This window comes from Protopterus annectens, chromosome 2.part0, assembly GCF_019279795.1.
Source record: "Protopterus annectens isolate FY-2018-M chromosome 2.part0, PAN1.0, whole genome shotgun sequence".
Taxonomy (NCBI): domain Eukaryota; kingdom Metazoa; phylum Chordata; order Ceratodontiformes; family Protopteridae; genus Protopterus; species Protopterus annectens.
Window position 1 is genome coordinate 1467450556 of NC_056728.1, and position 26219 is coordinate 1467476774.

Sequence of the window (26219 nt, forward strand, 5' to 3'; positions counted from 1 at the left end):
GGGATGTTGTCCAGTCCCATGGATGCTGTATTTTTGGCTTTAGAGAGTGCAGCTTTTACCTACGTAGTTGTGATTACAGAGACTTTGCATTCTTCCTGTATAGATATGGGCCCTTTAGGGGGTGAGGGGGGGGGTAAAGTTAGCATGGAAGGTATCTGCCATGATGCTGGCAATATCATATGGTTCTGTAATTTTCATGCCGTTGTACTGTAACTCAGAGCAGATCTGGGTGTTTCCATTGAGATTCTTGACATAGCTATAGAATGCTTTGTGGTTGTCCTTAGAATCAATGGTGATTTTGTTTTCATAGCTAACTTTGGAGGATCTTATAAGGGATCTCAGCTTCTTACTGAGGCTGACAAAGGATCTCCTCCACTCATGGGATTTTACTCTCCTTTGCAACAGTTTCTTCCCTCTTTTGTACAGTTTTTTTATGGCAGGGACCACCAGATTGGCTTTCTTTTTTTTGAGGATAGTGTCTTGGTTCCGTGTCTTTGATATGTGTCTGTGGAATGCCAGACCTGTGGAGGCACAGTGATTGTACCTGCGTATCTGGTACTGTTTCCATTCCCTTACATTGTATGCTCAGTATGTACGCACTGCTGCTGACCCAGTGCCAACATCCACCCACTGCTACTACCTATACCTTGTTGTCCTGCTGCAGGGGTTACCAGGTATGGTAGCTATAGGTGTGAGGCAATCAGATACAGACGTGGAGTACACACTCAGCTAGGCAGAGTATGTCAGGAATGGTGAAGGAGACCTGGACAATCTGTGAAATAACCCTGTATGACATTGTCAAACCGAGAGGGGCTCAGTGATGGTACATGATGTGATATGCCATCTGTATCCTCCAGTACGTACTGTCAGTGTGTCACCCCTGCACTGGCCGAATCATCAGGGAGCCTAAATACTCACCACTACCACCAGTGAGGGATGTACACAATGGCAGGATGACAAGTACATGCACATTAAAGTACAATTACCCAGAGCACACAGAGGTCACAGTCAGTGTGTGGATCATTTCTCACTCTCTCTCCACATCCCCAAAAATACTACACACTGGCACACCTATGAGGTTAACATGACAGCAGAGCAGTCAATCCAAAACATATGTCAGCCTCTCTGTCTAACCAGTACTGCAAGTAGACGGCACACACACTTTGCTATTTGAGATTTGAATCTCACACACACACACACACACACACACACACACACACACACACACACACACACACACACACACACACACACGAGCACACTCCTGTTAAAGTCTGGCACAACATAACTACCTATGGGCCCTTTAGCCCAGACCTTAAGGTAGTTCTGACTGCCACAATTCATCTCTTTAACAGCTACTGTAAGGCCCTCAACAAAGGGTGACAGATCCTACTGTGTGATGATCCTATTAGAAAAATGGTAAGTGTGACCAAGACCATGGCTATTGGAGTGATCAACTACTCTAAGAGCTGACTTAGTGCTATTCAGACTAGACACAATGACAAGGTGTAACAGTATGTGATAATAACTTATAACAGAACAAGAAAATACTCTAGCAATGCAGTAACTACAAAATTTGGACTCACAGGAGTACATGTATGACAACATTGCCAGACAGTCTGCAACACATACAGGAAATGTGTTAAGTACTAAGTGCATAGGTCATAGGGTGATAAAACACTATTGTCCCAGATGTCCTCATAAGCCTAGCCCAGATCTTCGCCTATGTCTCCTCAAAGTCAGCACCTGTTTCCCCTGTCCAGCTGGGGCCCTGTTTTGGATCCCAGAGTTATTTTTTGTGCTTCCCATGCAGTCACACAGCTTCTAATTAAAGAAGACTAGGGAGGTACTCTACTAGATATGTGGAGGGAGTGTATTTTACAGACAGTGTATTGTGTGAGACACACATGTATCCCACAAACAAGTACTATTCATGTAACATAACAGGTGAGGGCCTTGCATGCAGGTTGCACAAGTGGAGTTTGTCTTACGGGTATGCAGAAATTCCATCATGCTTGGATTGGGAATGGCCTTGCATGCCAGACACACATCACCTATGATTAGTCTGCATGAGACTGAGTAGAATGACAGGGCTTTCAGCATATCTGTATAGGATAGGTGTTGCAGACCTGGATTTTCCTGGTCAGGAACCTCTGTGGTCTCTGCAACTGCTGCATGTGGTTGACAATGTACATGAAAAATGAGCCATTGTACTCAATAATGGGTCTAATAAGAGAGGAGTACAGGGATGCTCTGGCCTCCTGGATCAAGAATGACATACCATTACTTGTGCCAACGCATTTGGAAATTGTCAGGTTGTTATAAACCTTGGTGCCCAAGTTGCCTCACACCTGACTGCATGCTTAGTACATTGTTATCACTGTCATAACTACCGTGCATGACATCTACTACAACAGGGATAATGATGAAGTCCCTGGCATTCAGTTTGAGGCAATGCTCATGACACAAGTTATTGATTTGGGTAATGGCCTCTTGGAGAATGCTCACATCACTAGGGGGGATGGAAGACAGAGGTCAGCTTGCAGTCATCTGCAAACCTGGTCAGCTACAGGCCACTTGTTTTGTCTTGCACCTCAGAACAGTATATCCCAAACAGTAGAGTCCCCAGACAGATCCTTGGGTTACACCACTCTTTAAGGGTCTACTACTACAAGCAGCTTCCACTACTTTGACTGAGTGGGTACTATCACTGACCAATTTAGCTACCCATCTGGTAACATATGGGTTGATGCCTAGCTGTGTAGGCTTATGTAGTATGGCCAACTGAGGATTATTGTCTGAGGCTTTGGCTAGGTGAAGATAGGCAGTGTGCACCATCTTCCCCTCGTCCATGTGTTTGTTGACCACTTCAAATAAGTCAGCCAGGTTTAACAGGCCTGATTCCCCTTTGACAATACCAAACTGTGTGGGCTCCAGCATTTTCAGGTTGCTGATGTCCCTGTTTATAAGGTCCTTGATAATGTCTTCACTGGTGTTGCAGATCAGGGTAGCTAGGCTGATGTGCATATGATTGGCTGGGTCAGTGGCTGCTCCACCTTTGTGTAGAGGGATGACTGTGGCTGTCCTCTGTGCAGATTGGATGACACTGGTGCTCAGGCTTTGGTTGACTAAAGTGTGTAATGGAGCTGAGAACTCATGCCTGAGTTCATGTAGGATTCAGCCAGGGGTGTTATCAGGTACCATGGAGACTTCAGTTTGTTGCCTTTGAGACGGCATTACGAACTTGCTCCCTGATGATGAGGGGAGGGGGGCGGGTGCTGTGCATGTCCTCTTATACCGATGGGGAGATGAGGGTGACATTTTCACTTAACTTGCCTGCAGCAGGTTGGCTATAGCTATGGAATGTGTGTATGTGGTGTTATTGACCACCAGTACAGAGTAGATTTGGATGTTGCCTCTGAGATATGTGAAGAAGGCCTTGTGATTGGCCCTGGTGGATGTGTCCTATTTGTACTCATAGTTAGCCTTAGAGTAATTCACCTGTGACCTTATTTGCTTTTACAGACAAAGGTGAGATTGCTTCCAATTTGACACCTGCTACTTCTTGGGCCTGTACAGCCAATATTTAAACATATTATGGGGTTGGTGTATTGCTGCTGTCCACCACAAAGGTTTAGTCTACCTTGTGTAGGCGAGTTTTACAAGGCAGGTATTGCTGAGTCCATGCAGCTATGCAGGTGTTCATATATAGGTCTGTTGTAGTCATGGACACAAAGTCATAACACAGTTGAACACTTTTCCAATTACAACCTGATAATTATAATCAATCTAACAATCATTTCTGTTTCAAAGCAATACAACATCCTGTAGCTGTAGATATTTATATCTGCTTGATACACTGAAACTAAGATTACACATTTGTAAAACACGTACAGCTTATTTACCTGACATTTTGCAACTCATGTTTGTATGTTTGAAGCTTCCAGCTGCACATATTAATACATACATGTGCACAGGTAATACTTGATATACATTTCTGTTCTTTGTCAGTATGGCACACTGTGTTTACATTCTTGCAGCTCAGTCATAACTCTCAACCTGTTTCAAGAGTAAGACATCTTGAAAAAGGCACACATACATGGGGGGGCAATGGCCCAAATATAGTGACTCTATAAATATTTCTGTAACACACTTAAGACAGTTGATAACACAGTAGGTTTTGCATTCACAGGAATACTCTGAAGGATATGACATCTGACATTCAAGTGTATGTTATTATGTTAGGACATCAGTCTTTACTGATTTGCCAGTGATTTGCCCTACATAACACAACTCTATGAGAAAATGACTACAAATATGAGGCAAACTTGTGGTCAGTGCACAAAACTCTGGACAGTTGAAAGGTATGAGCTCAGTATATAACATAGAGTTCAACACACACTTCTGCACCAGTTGTTTACTATGCTCATACCCTATATTGGACTCTTACATTTGTAAGACAAGCATATGTATCATAATAGTATTCCCAAGTGACATATGCATATTTACAACATCCCAGGTAGCTGACCAGGCAGTGTCACAGTCAGTATAGTACAAGAGACACTCCAATAGTAGTTATATGTGAGCTGACCTTTGATGGGATGACTCAGGGGTGAGAGCTGTGATCTATTTCATTGCAGGCAGAGACAGAAGGGATGGCCATAAGTGCTGGACAGCAACATGTCAGTCCAGCAAGTCTTGTTGTATAAAGGCTCAGACATGTTTTACATAGGCAGCAGCTTGCCTTTTGTAGGTAATGCTCATGAGCAGATCACCACTTGCTAATTGCATCCAGAACAGCTGTGTTGTCTTTCCATTAGGCAATGGCATGGCAACACAGTGCTATAATTAAGTCCTTCATGTAGGCCTTGCCCCTTTTCCTTGCCTGTGAGGAGGACATTATGGAGGTGTGGAAGCTACAGCATCACAGAGGGTAGGTGGAAATACCTCTTAGAACACGAAATGTGGAGAAAGCGCAACAAAATGGGGGAGAAAGTTACAGAATTATGGACAGATTGTAAGTATTGCTGTTATACAGTTAGAATAATGCTAGATTAACAGGGTTTGTCTGGACAAGCATTTTCTGCATGATTTAAAATCTGACAGTGATATGTATATGACATACCTCTCAACTGTCAATATTTCTGCATAATATCCAAAGGTTTGCCTCTTACGTTTGGTCTGTTCATCAGACAATTTCTGTTTTTGGCAAATCAGTAGGATAATCTGAGGACTAAAGTCACTAAATGATGACATTCACTTGGGTTTCAGACTTCATATCCTTCAGAAAAGTTATGCTACAACAAACCCTGTAACACCAGCAACATTTTCAGTTTATAACACCATTATTTAAGATATGTCCCTATTTTTGGCCCTTGTCCCCCAAGTATGTCAGGCTTTGTCCAGATGTCTTGCACTAAGAGGTTCAGAGGAAGGTATATCATTATTTAGTGACTTCACTCCTGATATCATCCCAGTGATTTAGCAGAATCCCAAAAATGTTATAAGGCAGTGGCCATAAATATGGCCCCACACCTTGGACATTCTGTGGAAATCTGTACAGTTGAGAGTTATGCATGTCTAGCCATTGTTAACAGACTGTCAAGACGGTATAGCAGTGTAGTGTGTAAATGTTTGTTGGGCTGAGTAGTGAGAGAGGCAGATGTAAGTGTCATATATCCTTTTCTATCTGACTGTGCATGCTGCTACAGTTCCTGGTGGTCTATCAGCTGTATATGTTTGTAGGGGCAAGCTGAGACAAGTCCCATAAGACCTCAGGATTCAAATTACACTGTGACTTGGGGCAGTTTATGCAGGAGTAGTAGTGTGTGATTAGCAGTCAGGATATGTTTGTTCAAACAGTCATACTCTAGAGTTCAGTTGGCTTACTGGTATGTTGGTCTGACTGTGGTGCAAGTGGTTGTGGGTTGACAATTTCTCACTGATGTCTGTTTTCCCTGCAGTTATATCTGTGTAGTACATGATATATTTGTAAATGCATGAGTAATTCCCCAGAGATGATTTGGGGTAGTGTTGTGTTAGTCTGACTGTAGTTCAGAAGGTGCTGGGTGAATAGGTTGGCAGCTCTCAGTGTTTTTCCCTTCTGATACATGACTGCACTCATACCTCTGCACTGTCCAGATTTTCATAGACTGTCCAGATGTGTGGCTCATATTTTTGGTTTGTTCCCCATAACTGTTGTAGATTTCTGACAAATCACTGGGATGATGCGAGCACTGAAGTCACTAAATGATGACAATCATTTGTGTTTCAGACCTGACATCTATCAGAAAATATATGTTACAACAAACCATGATACTCTATCAACTTTCTAAGCTTATAACATCCATATTTCAAATATTTCCCTATTTTTTAGCCTTTATCCTCCCACTTCATCAGGCTTTGTGTAGCAGTCTTGCACTAAGAGATTGAGTTTATATATATATATATATTTATATAGGTTTACTATCATAAATTCGAAAATCAGAACAAAAAGTGTCTGCATTTTCGAATTTATGCATCGGAAATGAACATTTCCAAATTGTCCTAATGTCAAAAACAGCTGTGTATTGTCGAAAATGTCACTCGCGACATTTTCGGCAATACACAGCACTCCCACCCATCCCTTAACTACCTACCGAACTAGCCTAAACACACAGTTATGCAGGGGGGCAATCCCCCCTGCACCCCGCCTGTGGGGGGCTGTGACCCCCACACCCCCCAACTTAATATTCAAACTCAGAGATCGCACTACAGTGAGGAAAGGGATGTATTTCCCTAACCACACTGTACCGCAATCCCCTCACATGAGCGAACATTAGAATTGTGAATGCACAGTCCATTCGCAATGGTAACATTCGCTCACATCACCTCATCACCTGCTGAACTATGAAGTATTCCAACATCTGTTGTTCAAATACTTCATAGCCGTGCAAGTGCACGTTGGCATTGTGATAGCAAACCATATATATATATATATATATATATATATATATATATATATATATATATATACATATATATATATATATATATATATATATATATATATATAACTTTACTAATTCCACAGGTTTTTTCCCTAATGTTGGATGATCATACTGCATGATATATTTACAGAAGCATTGCTAATTCTCACAGCTCATATGGAGTAGTGTTAGCTACTGTGAATGGCGTGCACAGGGTCCTGGGTTTAAGGCTTGCCAGTGATGTGTATTTTTCTCCTTATGTTAAATGACTGGAATGCATGATATGTTTTTAAAAGTATTATAAAGTCCTCCAGCTCCAATGATGTTGCAGTACATTGCTGTGATTGTCGTTCACAGGGTCCTGGGTTCAAAACTTGGTAGTGATGGCTTTTTTTTTTTTAAACTAATGTTAAGTGACCATAATGCATGATATGCTTGTAAAAGCATTGCAAATTCTCACAGCTCAGATGGAGTAGTGGTGTGTTGTTGTGAGTGTAGTGCACAGGGTCCTGGGGCCAAGACTTGGCAGGGCTGATTATTTTGTTGCTGGGCAGAACAAGGACTGATTGAGACAAAGTGATTAAAGCACTTTTAAGCAGGTTGGCATGGTTTTGTGCAAAGCTAAGTGATGGTAAGAGATGCTTAAGTCCCCTTAGCTTCCCTTAGCGGTGCTTATTTCTGCTTAAACCCATGCTAATTTTAAATAAAGAAAAGAAAAAAGGTGATAGGAAAGTTGTGAAATGGGGGCAAGCAGTAGGTAAAACATTAGGAAAAACAGCTAGGGGTGTGTGCGATGGGTGTAGGAAAGGACCATAGATCTACATTCCTTCTGCAGCAGCAGCTGTGAATGATGTGGAAAATTTGGAATTTACAGCCTCACACCCCACAGGGAGGGGTTTTGACAACATGGATTTGTAGAGTAATTTGAGTGTAGATTGATTTGTGTCCCTGCACATGGGGGTGAAATGTAGAGCTATGTATGGGACAATGATTTTTTGTGGGATAGATGCCCCTTTTTTATTAAGATGAGAGTGGGATGTTGGGGAAGGGCTGCAGGTATGTTTGGGGAGGTAGGTTGGGTAGGATAGGTAGCATTCACAGACAGATAAGATACATAAGACAGTGGACAGGGGTGGTGGTTAAGGTCTTTATCTCACATATAGAAGGTACAAGGTTAAATCCTGACTGAGGACAAGGGTTATTAGCTAGGTTTGTAATAGTCTGCAGACTGATAGCCTAATATTTACCTATAAACCCATGACTTCTGTCCACACCTAGGACATAGTGCACAGGTGTTACCAGATAGTTGTAAAAATGTCCTTATACCTGTACATCCCAAGATACAGGGGAAGGTTAGAAGCTGCCTAGACCTGCAACTATAAAAAAGTATATTCTTGAACTGACCTGACCAAAGACCTGTACCAAGCAACTAGCATCTCCAGGACAGGGGAACAATGTCAGCATAGGTATGATGACCTGAAGAGACAATGGCCACAGCTGCTTGGACAGTGGGAAGATGAATTTTAGAAGAAGACATAAGTGGTTTTCATACAAGTACATACATACATACAAGTATTTGAAGCATGGGCATTAATTCCCTTCTAGCCTGCCAATATACCAGAACACTTCTTCCCATAATAAGTGTCCAGACTGTTCTTAAAAATATCTAAACCAGTACTTGCTTTAATGTAATTTCGTAGTCTGTTCTATGCATCAGTTACTCCATTAGAGAACCAATTAGTGCACTTCTCATTCCTATAGAACCTTCTACATAGGTTGTCTGATGATTCTCTAGTACTTTTTGATAACCCCAAACATTCCCAGAGGTAGTTGTCTCTATATGCCCTATTTACCTGAATAAGATCTCTTCTTAGATATCTTTAAGAGACAATACACAAGTTCAGATATTTTAGTCTTTCATAACTTAAATTTTCACATCCACGGATGCCCTTGGTATATTTCCACTGTACTTTTTTAGTTTACTCTGCTTGTTTTCTTATAGGGTTTCCATACTGTTATTCCATACTCAAATTTGAGTCTAATGTAACTAACAAACAGTGACTTCATCGTTTTTGATTTCCTAGACTTTAAAAATCTTTTTATACAACCTAAATTATCTGATCTCTGCTGTTATTATACTTCAATGTAAGATGACGTATCTTTTTACTTTATTGCAGTTTTCTTCTCAATGTTATGTCATATCACTGAATATACCAAACTATTGCCACTGTTTCATGCTCTGGCTGCTTATAGAAATTGTTTTGCAATTCTATTTAATTTGGTATTCTTTTTATATCACCTACTCATTACTGCAGTATGTATTTTTTATGTAATGTGTTTTTCTGCATGTTTGTGCTTGCTGCAGCACAAACATCTATAGTTCATGCTGCACATCGTACTTGTCATGTTATAAGTGATCCATGACAGTCATGTGTGGGAGTATCCACACCCACCTCCACATGAGCAATTATATAGCCATTGCTGGCCAGCAAGATTAATGACATATTTGGGGTTTTAAATGGGTGCCATAATGATAAGGCTTATACTTCAGGAGGTGACCCATACCATTATGACTGTTGACAACCCCATAGCAGTTGGAGGTCATTTACAAACCCTGTCAGCTTACTGTTTTTTTTTTTTTTTTTTATCACATACTGATAATGTGACCCATCTATTCCTTGATCTCTCAAAGGCTTTTGACACTGTTTCTCACTCTCTGCTACTGAACAAACTGTCTAACCTCAATTTCTCCTCAGACATGGTTGCATGGTTCTCCAGCTATCTCACAGACAGACTGCAATCAGTGAGATGGCACTCTGCACTATCTACTCCCCTTCCAATAAAAATTGGGGTACTTCAATGATCCATTCTCGGACCACTACTTTTTAATATCTTCACCAACTTACTCCATTCCTCCTGTCCACATTCTTCCTTAGTCCAATATGCTGATGACTCTACAGTCATAACTATTGCCAATTCTCCCTCTGAATTCTTATCTGCTACCCAGTCTTCCTTTAATTTAGTTAAGACATGGCTCTCCAACAATCAGCTCATCCTCAACCCTAAAAAAAAATCTACTACTCTTTCTCCCCAAAACAGTTAACCATGTCAAATCTTCCTTTTCCATAATGTCACTTAACAATACCCCTATTGAAGTTGAATCCAGCACAAAACTCCTCGGTGTTACCATTGATTATCAGCTAAAATTCGACCTTCACATAAATAATTGTATCAGGAAAACCCATCAGAAACTAGGAGTCATACTGAAAAAAAAAATTCTCACCCATGAAGGTAGAAACACTTGCACATGCTTATATTCTACCCTGCTTAACATATTGCTCACAAATTCTCATTAATCTAAACTCCTCTCTACTTACCAAGCTTGAGTCAACATACCACAAAATAGCTAGATTTGCAGCTCAACAAACCTATAAGTCTCACCACTGTCTCTTCCTAAAACACTTAAACTGGCTGGAACTACCTCACCTACTCCTCCTCTCACAACTTCAAACCATACACTCAATTCTATATCAGCCAGCCTGCTGTCCAGCTCTATGTTCACTCATTTCCCACTATTCCCCTACAAGAAATCTCTGGAGCTCATCCCATGATCTATTGTATATTTACAAACCCAATTTTAAATCTGGGTGCAACATATATAGCTACCACCCCTCTATAACATGGAACAAACTCCCTCTCGAAATCAGAACTCCTACACAACCCAAACAATTTAAATTGGCCACAAAAGAGTACTTTAAGGGACAATGGACCTGCCATTGTTCTTACCCTCCCTGAATATACTCATCTAACTAACATACCCCTCTTTCTCCCCACTCCTCACTGTCTCCTCTTACCACCTACCTCTATGACCTTTGACCACCTCCATCCTTCTTCCTGCCTCTAGTCACATCTACACTTTCTCTTTTCTTCTCCTCTCTGTAATTACCACTTAAGGCATTGATACTGTTCATCTATTTTATAACTTTTGTAATACAGTTCTATTGCTTGTTTTCTTTTGACCTCAGTTATGTTAAATATATGGCATGTGTTCTTAAATTACCATGGAAATGTTAAATTGTTTGTATAATCTTAGTGTAAATTGTTTGTATTAATTTGGAGCTTTTCTCCCCTGGCCTCTGCTGAAAAATGGCTATGGCTCAGCCAGACATTCCCGGTCAACAAATGTAAAATAAAATAAATAATAAAATAAAATAATGCCTCTGTTGTGCTAAAAGTGGCTTTTTTCTTGCACAGGATGTCAGTAAAATGAACAGACATATGTGACGCAGCATGCTGAATCACCTGATGTGATCCCCCCACCACATTTACCTGGCAAGTGCCTACCCTTCCTTTCCTTAGTTTTCAATTCCTATTTAACAAATGTTATAATTTTTACATTATATTAATGCCTCGCCCCACATGTTGTCTGTCTCTGCAGGTCCAAAACAGCCTAATGCACCTCTGTTACAATGTGAGAAAGATCTTCGCATACAGTGCATTCCATGACTGCCTCATCTGGGAAAAGTTGTGATTCCACTCTGATGGGCTGCCCTGGACATGCACACCTACCTGATCACACCTGGCCATAGACAATTCTGGAGGTTGCAGTGGATATACTTACCAGCACTCTGTCTGTCTTCCCCTCCATTTGTGAACTTTCCCTACTGTCTAGTCATCTACCAATGTCTGACTGTCTGTCTGTATGTCTGTCTATCTCTTCATTTGTGTTGCGTCCAAACCCTAATGTGTTCTCTAGTTGACATCCCTTCCCTTATTTCTCCATATCCTTCCCCCTCATCCTATTTTATATTGAAGAGGAGAGGAGCCTATCCCCAGCAAAAAAAAAAAAAAAAAAAAAAATATATATATATATATATATATATATATATATCCTTTCCTCCCTCACCCTGCTCATTTCTTTATGTTATCCTACTATATTCCCTTGTGTTCTCTTTTCCCTTTTTTCTTATTTCGGTATACACCCCATTTCCACCTATAAATAGACCTATTAGACTCAGTAGTGTCATTTGTACTGCTATGCAATATTTATTTATTTATTTATTTTACATTTGTTGACTGGAATAGTCTGACTGAGCTGAAATAGCCCTTTTTCAGCAGAGGCCCGGGGAAAAAAGCTCCACTTACATTTCTATAAAGTTTAAACATAAACAAGTTAACAAAAAACATAAGCAATTAAAAAGAATGAACAATTAAAAAGCATAAGGAGTAATACAATAGAAATAAGTAGGAAAGCAACATGAACAATACAAACATTATTATATCAAATTGTAGAAGGAGTATGGATACATAATATTATTTACTGCAGTTACACTTCAGGTTTATGTGTGGGAGGTGAGATGTGTGTTTTAAAATGTGGTGTAAAGAAGAGTATGCACTCAAGTAAGGATACAAAGTCCAAGTGAAGAAGTGAGGGCAAGGCAGAGCTTAGAAGAGGACAAAAGGCCAGAACAGTATAAGGGGGCAGATAGCGGATTGTCTAAGGGATAGTAGTGTAAGATTGTGGTGGGAGAGAACAGTAGCATGACCATTGACTTTTTAGATATTCCTTAGTAGCTGATATGAATTTTTTTTTGGTGATATAGGGACCTGATTTGTAATGGCAGTCTGTTCCTTGAGATAGTGGGATTGTAGCTAAAGAGGTTACATCCTTGTTTGATCCTAGGTTTATAGACCTGGAGGAGGTTTTGGTCTAAGCTACGAAGTGATCTAGTGGGGGAGTATTGAGAGATGAGAGTAGACAAGCTGGGGCAATAGGAAGGCTGTTATAGAATTGAATAAATAATTTGGAGCTGAGAGAGGAGGAGCTGGTGAGGTAATACTAGCCAGTTTAAGTGTATTGATGTGAGGCAGTGATGTGATTTATACGTTTGTTGTGCTGTGAATCTGGTTAGTTTGTTATAAGTTGATTCTAGCTTGGTAAGGAGAGAAGAGCTGAGATTTGTGAAGATTTGGGAGCTATGCAATAGACTGGGTAGGAGGTAAGAATAAGAGAGGGTAACTTTTGCTTTCTTTGTTAGAAACTTTTTGTTTTTATATAGGATGCCCAGTTTTAGATGAGTCTTATGGATACAGTTATTTACATACAAGTCAGATTTGAGTTGGTCATCTACAACCACACCTAAGAGATTAGTGCTAGTTTCAACTGTGATAGGAGTGTTATTAAGAGACAAAATATCGGAAGTAGGTTTAAGGTGGTTAATATTTTTTGGTAAGAATAATACGAGGTTTTTTTTTTTTTTGCATTTAGAATAAGCTGGTTGTTAGATAGCAAAGTCTTGACTGAGTTAAATGAGGTCTGAGTGGTAGAGATAAGTGCAGAGGGTGTGTCAGCTATGGTGATGACAATAGAGCCATCTGCCTATTGTACCAGTGATGACTGAGAGCAGGAAGTGTAGAGTAGGTTAGTGAAGATATTAAAAAGTAATGGGCCAAGAATGGAGCCTTGAGGAACTCCTGTTTTGACTGGGAGGGAAGGGGAGAGAGCAGTGAGCCATTTCACAGACTGTAAGCAGTGAGTGAGTTAGCTGGAAAACCAGGCAGCAGTAGAAGTGGAGAAGTTATGATTAGTCAGTTTAGTCAATAGAAGTGAGTGAGATACTGTATCAAAGGCTTTTGAAAGGTCTAGGAAGAGGCAGGAGATGAGTTTGTTTTTATCTCTAGGTAGAGAAATAGTATTATCTCTAACTAGAGAAAAAGTGTTGAGGAAGGATATGAGGGCAGTAGTAGTACTATGTTTAGGACGGAAGCCATGTTGTGCAGGTGTAAGCAGGTTTTCCAGTAGTAGATGTTGCATGACTTACACATTTTTCCAATACACTTAGAGAGAGGTGATAGGATTGCAATGGGCCTGAGGTTAGCAACTTCTTGAGAGTTACCTCCTTTATGCATGGGTAGAGCGTAAAATTCTTTCCAGATAGAAGGCACCTTAGACTCAGAGACTGAGCGGTTTATCAGGATAGATACTGGGAATGCAAGTGAGTCAGCTGCTAATTGTAGGAAATAGGAAGGAATGGTATCTGTCGATGTAGAGCAGGGTATAATATAACTGAATTAAAAAATAATAATGACAACTTTATATCCTTCCATACACATCCGTTCTGATTTAATAAAGGTAGATCATTCCTGCTCAGGCTGGCTGAGTTCTTTAAAAAGGTTACTGTGGCAATAAATATAAAGTCCATGCTGCCTACCTGGACCTGGACAAGGTCTTTGGCATTAGCTCTCATGCTGGGATTATTGACAAAGCTATACATCTTTCACTAGATATGTGACTGACTATACCCTAAGACTTATACATCTAAGGTCTGTAGAATTTGCTCTAGACAGAATAAAACATCACCCGTGTTATCCCAAGGGCTCTTTCATCATTTGACCTATACCTCTCTGACATGAAAGCTGATCTCTAGAGATTGTAGCTAACAAAAATGATGACTTGTAATTGGAGTAGTTATCAGATTCTAATATGATACTAACGTTTTCCATCAAAGGCTGGAGCACATAAATGCTTGGTGTGTTAATCTTGAGCTTTCCCTCACCTGTCTCTGTGGTGTATATAGATGGATTCCTGACTGTGACCCAGGTGACTAGAATTCAATTAGTAGCCCCAACACTGGATGAGATAGACAGGGAGAGAGAGACTGAGACAGAGAGAGGAGTGAACGTGTGGGACTTGTTTGCCTGTACAGGAACGGGTGTGCACTTGTGGACATGCTGGGTGTAGTTTCCTAGGTAGAGTCTTTAAGAACCACCTCCTGCACTTCTGGATTCAAAGGCAGAACTGCAAAGAGGAAGCATACTTTGAGGTAGTGAAGGTGTATGCTTTTCTTAGTCAACTCTTTTCATGCTCCCTTCCCTCATGCTCGCTGAATAAGCATGGGAATTGTTAGCGCATAAGCAGAAAAACAATGAAACACTCCCTATGTCTGCTTTAATGATTGCCCCTTCTCGTCTTCCATCAGCCTGATGATGGGGTACAAATGGGCTAATTAGCTAATATGGCAATGTGAATCACCACCGGGGAGAAGGAGCAAGGCTTTAGAAAAAATGATAAGCTTTCCTTTATCACCAAGAAATGCAGTATAGGTTCTTTTCATAAATCCAGAAGCATTCCCACTTACAATACGAATAACTTTCCACTTAAATGTGTTACAGGAACCTGGGCACCTGTGTTGATAACAGACTCTCCATTCATCATCACATCATTGTCTACTTCTTCATCTTCTTCTTTTGGCTGTTCCTGTTAGGAGTCACCACAGCAGATCATCTGTTTCCATTTTCTGCTGTCCTCTGCGTCTTGCTCTGTCACACCAACCACCTATATGTCCTCTCTCACCACATCCATAAACCTAATCTTAGGCCTTCCTCTTTTCCTCTTACCTGGAAGCTCCATCCTTAGCATTATTTTCCCAATATATCCAGCATCCCTGCTCAGCACATGTCCAAACCACTTCAGTCTTACCTCTCTTGCTTTGTCTTCAAACCTTTCAACCTGAGCTGACCCTCTAATATACTGATTCCTAAGCCTGTCCATCCTCATCACACCCAATGCAAATCTTATCTTTAACTCTGCCACCTCCTGCTCTGACTCCTGCCTTTTTTAATCATCACATCACTGTGATGGTCAGAAACCTCTTCTACTGTGCATAGCATGTCACTTATGGTGTCCTCTCAATGACCTAAGGAGTTATAGTTCAAATTCATTCCTCCCATTTAAGGCCCATCATCGAATATAATAATCCTTCCACATGAATCTTGCTCAAAAACCTAAATAATCTTGAAATACTTCAAGGTATCCTCAACACAAAGCTTGCAGATCTCAGCACCTTTAGCTATTTCACCTAAAATGGAACCAGTGGTAAAGCAAATACCCTTTATAGGGACACATACCTCTACTATAATGCTGACAAAGCCAGGCCCAGTAGATACATAACCCAGTATTTCTCACATTTCTGGAAATGGCTGCCCTTACATATCAAGCAGTGTACTTTCCTTGCAACCTTCAAAACCAAGTCTGTTTTAGTTATAAGCATAAAGTATTTGAACTTTTATGTTGTGGATATGTTAAAATATGTAAAGTGTAAAACTTTAAATATCATATTATATTATTTTGACTTAAAATAGCTTCTTTGATAGTTAAATATATTTTAGAGTTTCAGAAAGAAAATTCTGTTTAAGTTTTAGTCATATGAAACCCACAATATTCATAGTAATATCCGAGTTGTTAGACTTGTGTCAAAATATTTAAAATTATAACATGTATGAGCATGTGTTCAGCAGACTGAATGAAATCCTTTAATTATTAATGCTTTTATTTCTTAAATGCATTATCATCTCAAGCAACATTCAACTGCTGAACAGGGAGGGACTTTGCTCAACTTGAAATATGCCCATCAGTGAATACAGCAAACAATTCTATCTGGAATTTTGGTCAGGAATAATACTGCAGTCATAATATTTCCTACAGAAATACCACTGTTAAATTAATTTCAGTCAAATGTGTATAACTGTAAAAACTATCAAAGAATATTTGTCAACTGCAGAATTATTTAATAGACTTTTCTCAAATATTAAAATTAAGTCATCTTATAAGACCTTCTTTTGAAATTAGTGAATGTATGTAAACATCATTAACAGAGTGATTCCACACAATAAATATGACTCATCTGTGGAACAGACTTCACAAAGTTACATAGTTACTAAATATGGTGCATAAGGATGAAGGGTAGAAAATGTGAAGTCACACACTGAAATGCTACATAGTTGTGCAATTTTTTAAAATTTCTATAAACTTCATTGGAGGCCGAGTGCTCAGCTGAAATGTACTGCATTTCATGGTTTATCACAATGGGGAAAGGCTTCTTATTCAGTAAAGAAAGATAACTCTCATCAGGCTTCTTTGCATCTCCTTGACAGCTTTTTTTACAGTTGTCTAAACTGCAGTCAAAACTTGTGATTTTGACAGTTGAGCATATAGCACTTTTTATAGTACTAAACATTATATCTGAGCTTTATGTCTTCGACTGGAGTTGTGAAATACAATAGGGAACTCTCTTGTTGCATTCTTACTGCTGTGTTCTATCTGTACTTTGAAAACCCATGTGAAGCCATTCTATGTGTGGATTACTGTTCTACCACCATAACTCCATTCAGTGTAATTCATTTTGGAGAAAGCAGACATCTTGGCAGCTACTGAGACATGGTTTAAAGCCACAGTGAGTTCCCTGTCTGTATATCGCTTCAGTGACTTTTACAGATTTAAGCCAGCAACTCTACATACAGGAACTAAAGGTGGAGGGTCTTGATCTGCATTAATAACAAGCATACCTCTAGGGTGTTTAAGCAGAATGACACACTGGAGTTCCTCCACATCTCAATAACCATAGATAAAGTCCCATGCCATACCCTAGCAAGCTCTATGTCCTATGAAACCCATAGCTCATGCTTAAACCTATTGAAGAGACATTCAATATTCAAACAAATACCATACTCATGGGTACTTTAATTATTCCTCGATAAAATGTAAATCATATACAGTACCAAATTTCCCTTGCTTTCAGGTGCAGAGATTCCCTCGATTTTGTAAACACAAACACCCAGGACCAGTTAGTGTATATGCCTACTAGAGGTACAAACATATCGGATCTTGTACTCCCAAATATGGGCGAATCTCCCACTCCAAGTGCTGTATCCCCTCTAGTGAGGTCCAGACCACAAAGCAGTCTAATTTGAAATAAGAATGAATTCTGTAACCCCAGCAAACCCTGTAACAGTTAAAAACTACTCTAAGGCAAATTACCTTTTATTTAATGATAAGCTGTCAAAAATTTCAAGCCTTTCCAAACCCAGGCAACACAGTATCCTGTGTAGAATTATTCAGAGAAGCTGTGTACAACCATTTTAGTGACTGCACAGAGGCTGCTGTGAATACCAGTAGTAAACACAAAACAAACTGAAAAAACAAGCCATCCTGGTAGATTCCAAAATTAAACAGACTGTACAACAAAGGAAAAAAAACATGGCTACAATTAGGAAGTGTATAACACTAAAAAAGATAAAACCTCTCTCATTAAATTGAGTAAAACACAAACAAGACTAATTAAATCCCTCAAAGCAAATATTGACATAAAGATAGTGTCCCAGGCCAAGGACAGCCATAAGGTCTTCTTTAACTATGTCCAAAACCTCAAAGCCAGTACGCAACAGTGTGCTGATTTGTTGGTAAATGGAGCCATTCTAATGCAACCAGGAGATATTGAATATCTTCTTGCTAACAGATGTTATTCCAAGATTAACTCCCTCTCAACCACAGAGAACTCCCGAGGAAATACCAATTAAAATAACGTTTCCAACTATCATTAGAAAGTATGTCTTAGACACACTCTCTAAGATCAAGAATACAGCTTTGATGGGCCCCAGTAATATTCCAGGATGCCTCCTAAATAACATAAAAAATAACTTATCAGGGCCACTGGAGTCATAATTATACCATAGCCTCCATGCAGGCTTTGTGCCATGAGAATGAAAGACTTCAACAATCATTTTTCTGCATAAAGGTGGACCATCAATGGATTCCAGGAATAAAGGCCTATGAGTACTACTAGCCTCATATGCAAGCCATGGAAATAATTATCATGGAAATGATTAACAATGTCATAGAAAACATTCAAAAATGGATCCATCTCAATTGATTTTGTCAAAGACAGGCCATGCCTACTGAACCTGGCGGACTTCTTTGAGAAGATCATCATGGCAATGGATGAGGGTAAAATGGTCCATACTGCCTACCTTGACCTATACAATATCCCACTCAGGCATTGTAAGCAAACTAATGTGGTTAGGTATAACTCCTATTTAACTTGCTGGATAGCCATCTGGTTCATAGACATGACCCAGATAGGATTGGAGAGACCACCTCCACAAAGGGTCCTGTCAACAGGAGGTCCCCAGGCCCCAGGGCTCTGTGCTAGGTTTGTTTCTCTTCAGCATCTCTTGTTCAGAAGTCAAGACCAATGTCATGGACCTCTGGCTTACTAAGTTTGCACATGGCTGCAGGCTAGGAGTAATCATAGAAATCGCCCAAGATACTAACATCTTACAGCAAGATCTAACACAAACAATTGACTGGTGCCAAAGTTCAGGCTTAAAATTCAATATGGAGAAATACATAGCAGCACCTTTTGAGAAGTCAGACACCCAGGAAAATTACCTCATTGATAAACTTCGTCCTAAAAGTAGATACAGTAACAGGGATTTGGGGACTCATGTACAGAGTAACCTGGCTTTTGAACAATGTGTCTAAGGTAGTAAGGAAATCATGGTATGTCTCTCAGTTTACCGCTAAGAGCATAACTTGTAGGTGCAGGTAGGTCACTTTGCCTTTGTACTCAGCCATCATCAAACCCATCATTCAGTATAATGCTCCATATAGTGTGTACTTGACTAGGCACATGCATTAGCTGGAATATCCACGGAGGTTCCTCACAAAAAGAATACAGGGTGCAAATGTAATGTCCTATGTAGAGCACCTTAAAGACTTATCTCTACACTCTGTTTCCCACAGACTGCTGACAGGAGAGTTATGCTTGGCATACAAGGCTTCCTTGGATCCTTCTTTGATGCAACTTTTGTATATCCACAAAATGAACAGTGCCAAAACTACTAGATGTTAAGTATTCAAATTCTGCTTGTGATTTAAATAAGACATGCTGGAGGGACAGGTATGTATCTCAGAGCATTGCCATTTTCTGTAATAAACTTCCCATCCATGTGAAGTATAGCCCTTCCCTAACACTATTCAAGCCCAACCTGGACCATTGGATGGAAAATTTAAACTTCACCCCTGGTCTGACGCCCATGCTTTTGATGGAGGAAAGCAGCTGTTAAATCATGCCTTAACATGCTCTCCATAAAATAACCTAAGATAGAAACATTTGGGTTGCATGACTTGGCTTATAAAGGCCTCAGTGGTTGTTAGCCTAATGCATACCTATGAAACCATGAACTTGTGATACATGCCAGTAGGTTGTCAAAGAACTAGAAAAAATGAGATGCTACATTGCATGACCCCTACCATTATTCACTGTACTAAGGTAAAATTCTTACTGCTCTTCACAACACTGTTGAAAAGGCTTACATTTTTATTAAACACATGCATGCGATGGCTTGCCTTGGGAACCACAGGATGTTTCTCCAGTCCCTGTGGTCAAGCATGTTTGTACTACCATCAGGTCTGTGGACACATGCACCTGTGGTGAATATGAAGGAGATAATCTGAAGGAGTAGCAGAAGTCACATGGTGATAAGACTCCAATGTTCTCTGTGTCTCCATTTTCAGTCACCTAAGAGCCAGTTATTAATCAATGCTTGTTGTTCAAAGCAAATCACTAAGCATGAGGCACAAACTAAATCCACAAAAAATAGCTCTGACCCCAAGTCATTTCCAAGTTGCAGTAAGGGCTATGAATTAAAAACACAATGTACAAACTTATAAATAAAATATATAAATATTTTATTTAGCCATTAAAATCACCTCAAGCGCTTTCGTCTCTGATCATTCAGAGACTTTATCAAGATGACAGCAATACAGGAAATACGAAATATATACACATACACAACCCACCACAATTATCTACTTACCCTGTTTAATACCTCAAGACAAATATTAATTTAACTAACAATGCATATAAAATATATACATAAAAATGTTATATACAGAACAGCATTAAAACCATCAAGCATTAGTTAATACATATACAGCATATATAGTTAAAAAGGTATATATCTTCCTACACAACCAAATAGGATCATATAGTGGAATACATAAGTAGATATACCTCATCAATTAATTCTATACAAACAAATAAAAGATAGGAAACAAGTCTCTACCATTCCAGTTCAAATGTAAGTCAATAATGATAAATACAAAATATGAATATAAATATAAATATAAAAATAAATATGAATATAAATGATTAATAAAATTAAATTATCTATCCTGTGCCTTGCATTTCAAAAAACATGCTAATGAAAACACATTGGGCAGGATTCACGATGGCTTGCATGGAGTCTAAGAGTCATGTAAGACTCCATGCAGCCATAGCGATCTAGGAACAGCCCGAAATGCCATGTAAGAGACCAGCTAAAACGTCTCTTACACAGGCAGGGCGTGGATATACTAATTACCTCACTTGCAGCTGAAAGGCATGCAAATGAGGTAGATTAGCGATCCACGAAGCTGAAACCAGCCCGTGTAAGAGTCGTGTTTGGTCCAGAAATATACTCAGTTGACAATGAGTACGTTTCTACAAATAACATAATGGAGCCATGTCAGCTCCAAATAAAGTGTGCATATGTGTCAGGCAGCATGCCAATGGCCAAATATGTGGCCATTGGCCCGGTAACCCGATGCAAACATGAAATAATATTTTTTTTTTCCGGCGATCGGCGAGGTTTAAATGCAGCGCAGCCCCGTGCAAACGGGCTGCGCTTTATAAAACATAAAAAAAAAGGTTCTAAACCCACAAATGTGGGTTTTATGCAATGCATGGATTTACAATGCAGGGACTAGCAGATCAAAAACAACATGGCCACCATTTAGTGGTTGCTAAGGGGGGAAGCTGAGTGTAAGACACGTAACTAAGCATTAGTAGGCAATCCTATGTAAATGAGTGGTAGGATAGTGAATCTCACTGTCACATAGCAAATGAGCACATTCTGTGTAGTGTAAGAGTTAGATAAGGGGGAGTAACAGAGTAGGAGATAGGTGACATCACAGGGGGGAATGTTAGAAAGAAATCAAGCTCATTGGAGCAAAGTGGTATGTGAAAGATGTCAGTCACACAGCATAGAAAGAGGAGTGTCAACAGATAAGCATGGGAAAGTCAAGAAATGGAAGGTGTACACTGTGGCTAACACCAAAGTTTCTTGCTGTGTGTGCATGCGCGCGTGTGCATGCTGGGAGGCGGGAGTAAGACAGAGTGAGCGCGTGTAAGGCAGAGTAAGCATGTAGGTGCCTGTTTAAAGATCTGTAAACCTGTTTGCGCTAGTGTGTGCGCGTTTAAACCCGAATAAGCAGATTCTAGTCCATGTAAGCATGTGTGCGCGCGTGGTAGCCACTGTGAGCGTGTTTTCGCTGGTATGCGCGCTGCTCCCCCCTGAGGAAACAGAGAGGAAAAAGGAAGCAGAAGAAATAGTAGGAAAGCTAGCAGGGAATACTGATAGAGCTAGCAGGTGAAAACAATTAGAAGCAGGCAATTACACAGGCAGAATACTAGCCCAGCCCAGCACTTAAAACACTGCAAACAGCATTGCAGTTTGTTTCTCTCAAGAGACACTACAAGACAGGATTAAGCTATTAGAAGTGAAAACTGAAAAAGCTGCACTCAGTCCAAACATGCTAGGGGCTGCCATAGCTGTTATAAGGAGACATAGGAGACTTGCTGAGGGTGGTGGCAATGCAAATGCTGCCAGACTACCCACAGTGAGGAGACGGAGAAGTGTGTACAGGCCCAGGGTCACCTACCAGGGGTTACATGAGCTGGAGATAGTGGAGCGCTATAGAGTGGACAGAGACCTCCTGCAGCAAATTGTTGAGCTGTGCAGGCCACGCCTCACACATAGAACCAACAGAGGGGAACCCATCCCAGTAGAAACCAAGGTATGTGTTGGCCTAAGAATACTAGCAACAGGTACCTTCCAGAGACCAACTGGTGATATGATGGGGATCTCACAGGCATCAGCATCCAGGGTACTGCATCAGTTCCTGGATGCCATGTCGGCACATGTCAGAGATCATGTATATTTCCCCAATTCCCATGAGGCATTGGCCAGCAATATACGACTCTTCCAGCAAATAGCAGAACACCCTGATGTAGTGGGTGCAATAGACTGCACGCATATACGCATCAAGGCACCAGCTGGTGAGCGGGGTAGGGCCTACATTAACCGCAAGGGCTTCCCCTCCATCAACTGCCAGGTCATGTGTGATGCCCAGGGCATAATAACGAATGTGTGTGCTGGTTGCCCTGGAAGCTACTATTATTCCCATATCTGACATCTGACGCAGCTGTACCAGACATTTGCCAATGGGGACATCCCACATGGTCACTTAGTGGGGGATGCTGTATATGCACTGTAGCCGTGGCTGATGACACCCATCAGAAATGCACACACACCTGAACAAGAATGCCATAATGAGGCACACGCACAAACAAGACATGTAATAGAGCGTGTGTTTGGGCTGCTCAAGTCACGGTTCCGGTGCCTGGACACATCTGGTGGAGCCTTGCAGCACTCACCAACTGCATGTACCCAAATTGTCATGGTATGTGCTATGCTACATAATATGATTCTGCAAAAACAGCTGCAGCAGGACCAGCATAGGGCCAGGACAAACAGCCCCCCACCATTGCCAAGGCCATCACAGGCAGAGCATGACTCAGAGGAGGAACAACCTGAGCCTGCCCCAGTAGGCAGAAGGAGGTGTGCCCAGTATGCCCTGGCCTTGGCAAAGAGGCAACACATAGCACATACACTGGCTCAGTAGGAACACTGGGAATGATACCCCTCTCTGATTCACTCATATAGTAAAAGGACGCCTAACATGACACAACCTGCTTTCAAACATGTACAGGGAGTGTAGTATGTGCATCCGACATAGGCAGCCCTGCAGCACCACCTGAGGCATGATTGCCATGTGTTAAGCAATGTAACACCATCTAGTATATGCAAACATGATGACCCTGCCTAACATCTAACCCTCACCAAGCATGATGCCACACTATAAAGACAACAAGATCAAGTACAGTAATTGGCTGAAGTATTGCTGTTAGTCAAAGGGGAACAAATGGCTGACAGCCTGGGATGACATGCCGAGCAAGACATGATGCTCCACCTGCTAGGGATGGTACGCACCCAGCACACCTGGCTGTGTGGATACTGGCAAAGACCTTGAATAGGTAAGGCTGGAAACACAAACTCACCACCATAGGTAGCACAAGGGATAACAACCTGGACGTAATGCTACCCAATGCCAGAAGTCTAAACTGCAAGATGCATGCAGACCAAACCCACCTCAGCATGGAGAATGGTAATATCTGTTCTGTAACAGAAACCTGGGTCAAGGCTCAGAAGAGCACCCTAATACTACCAGGCTATGCCTTATACCATGCTTTACAGCCCCAAAACATGGAACAAACTACAACAGGAGTGTGGCTGTCAATAATTGTCAAGGATAACCGCACCCCCAAGGTTGGTACCACAGCAAGAAGCAGCATGGACTATCCACGGGCAAGTAACAGTGGCTCAAACTGCGTCCCAGTTTGCAGCCTGCTACAGACCACCCTCCCAAACCTAGGAACCCCAGCCAAAGACACTGCAGAGTATGAATGTCTCACCAAATACCAAACAAGGCACACACAAAGTATGACACAGGTGGTAATCCATTATGTACGGAAGAAGTAATCAGGGACCTAGGGACACAAGTGGACAGTAACCCGTCATGTGACACTCACATTGCCAAGGTGGCCAGGAAGACCTGCTATATTGCCCACCTTAACATGAAAGGATGCACATGTAGATCAAGAGAGGTCACTGTGCCCCCACACTCTTCTCTTATCAGGCCCATACTTGAGAACAATGCCCCATTCTGGATGTACCTTACCTGACACCTGCAGCAGTTAGAAAGACCCCAAACGTACCTCACCAAGAGGATAAAGGGTCCAAATATATGTCATCTGCTGCCTGGCTGAAGAAACCACAGCCCAATTCACATGCATACTGCCCAGTCAGAGGCGATGTATGCCTGATGTACAAGGCCATGTCCAATCCAGAATGAATGGACATGCTCCACTGCAGAAACTCCAAATCCAGCAGAGTCACCACATGAGATATCTGAACCTCCACACATAAATAAATAGGATGTGCTGGAGGGATAGATTCATAACCCAGAGGCTCCTTACACTCTGGAACAGAATCCCAGTCCATGATAGGCTGAGCTCCACATTCATACTCAACAAGAGAAATCCGGTCAAGTGCATGGGAGATAGTAGATGTACACTGGGGGCCATCTCTGTGTCACATCTAGTAAAGTAAACCCTAAATGGGCATAATATGCACATTGCAAGGGGTGTCAAAAGCCACACACAGTCTGTCTAGGCTCAAACATGGCCAGGGCAGATAGCCTAGTATGAACTTATGAACCTATGATGATACAAATTGTGCAGGACACAAAGGATAATCACACAGCTATCCTAACTGATGGTAGGAACCATGGTGATAATCCACAGATATGCTCTGCAATAATCAAATATCACAAACAATACACCAAACCCACACACATTGCCAACATCCAACCTAACAGATTCTTTGCAAACTCCCCACCAGCACCAAACTGCCAAATAGCTATCCAAGCAGAGTGCTGGCCCCCTGACATTGCAGATGCTGAGGTAACAGCCAGCATCTACAAAGCAAACCACAAAGCATCAATGGTACCAGATGGTGTCCTGGGTTGTGTCCAACAAGACCTGTAAGAAGAATGGAACACCAAATAGCACTACTGTGCACTCACAGTCTTACCACAGGATATGTACCCAAAGAGCAGTGTACAGCAACAGTGGTCCCTCACCACAAAGGTGGTGCCTGAATGGATACTGCAAACTATCACCTCTCAACCCTGACTATCTTGGTCGGCAAAGTAATGGAGAGGATGATCATGGACCCCAGGAATAACGAGATTGGGTACCTACAGACATTGGACCCTACCCAGTGTGGCTTTCATAGGGCATATCCTGCCCCTTAAACATGTCTGACTCATGTGAAACATGCACCAAGGCCATTGATGAGGGGAATGTGGTTCACACAGCCTATCTGGACCTTGCTAAACCCTTCCATACAATACCCCAGTTGTTCAGTACAGATAAGCTCACCAGCCTAACTATAAAACCCTATCCAAGTAGATGGGTTGCAAACCAGCTCAAGGACAGAACTGACCTGGTCAGAAATGCTGCAGCCATGTCAGACTACAAACCAGGTACAACTGGCATCCCACAAGGCACAGTCCTGGGACCTCTCCTGTATGGTATATATGTCACATAGGTACAGGCCAACATGGAAGGACTGGGTCTGAACAGGTTCACAGATTACTACAAACTGCCCACCATATCGGACCCTCCAGCTGACACAAGCATCCTACAAAAGGCACACATAGAAACAGACAAGTGGTGCCACAGCCAT